The 668-nt window shown below is 59.0% G+C and overlaps 1 protein-coding gene across 4 annotated transcripts in view; it reads left to right on the top strand.

Moving 5' to 3' along the window:
- Positions 1-445: 445 nt before the first annotated feature.
- Positions 446-668, top strand: part of SPOP (speckle type BTB/POZ protein) — a 78,441-nt gene continuing 78,218 nt past the window's right edge. For 3 of the 4 annotated variants that reach the window (XM_007128533.4, XM_007128532.4, XM_007128534.4), the window contains exon 1: positions 447-615. The gene's annotated coding sequence lies outside the window, so the exon portion shown is untranslated. Of the gene's footprint in view, positions 616-668 lie in introns of all 4 variants that reach the window. The other variant, XM_007128531.4, reaches the window with a different exon arrangement.

Genomic DNA, 668 nt, shown 5'->3' on the forward strand with positions numbered 1-668 from the left:
AAAGAGTCTCTAACATCACCATAAACTCTAAAAAATATTTTACTGACAGTTGGTTAGAAATAAAATGAGGTAAAATCGTTAGTAATCCACACCCTGCTTGCTGGTATAAGTTGCTGTTGTTAAATGCCTTTATTGTTACGGCCGCCCCACTCCAACTCTTGGTGTGCCTCTATTTGGTCCTCGCACCTCCGCGAAGCCTGCCGCGCCCTGCACGCGACCCCCTCCTAGTTCCCGCCTCCTTCTTCTCATGCCCCTCCTTCCCCTCAAATCCTCGGGCCCTGGTGAGAACCGGGACGCATGCGCACTAGGGAAGGTAGGCGGAGTCTTGAAGCAGAGGGAGGAGGGGCATGAGAACCCAGAGAGGGGAGGGGAGGGGAGTAGAGGGGGCGGAGGCCGCGCGGGGTGGGGCCCGGCGGGTACGCGCTCGCTGCGTCGACGTGCTGACGCCATGACGCCCCGGCTGGTGTGTTTCGGTGTGTGTGTGTATGTGTGAGTGTGCGCGCTCCGAGTGTGTGTGTATTTGTGTATCGGCGGTTCCGCAGGTCCCGGATGTTGCGGACAGTATGAGGCGAGTGCAGGGGGACGGGGACCAGCAGCTGTCGCCGCCGCTCTCAGGTGAGTGGGGGGAGGAGAGTCGAGAAAGAGGGTTGTCCTGTCGGAGTGTGGGG

Source organism: Physeter macrocephalus, chromosome 14 (assembly GCF_002837175.3).
Source record: "Physeter macrocephalus isolate SW-GA chromosome 14, ASM283717v5, whole genome shotgun sequence".
Classification (NCBI taxonomy): Eukaryota; Metazoa; Chordata; class Mammalia; order Artiodactyla; family Physeteridae; genus Physeter; species Physeter macrocephalus.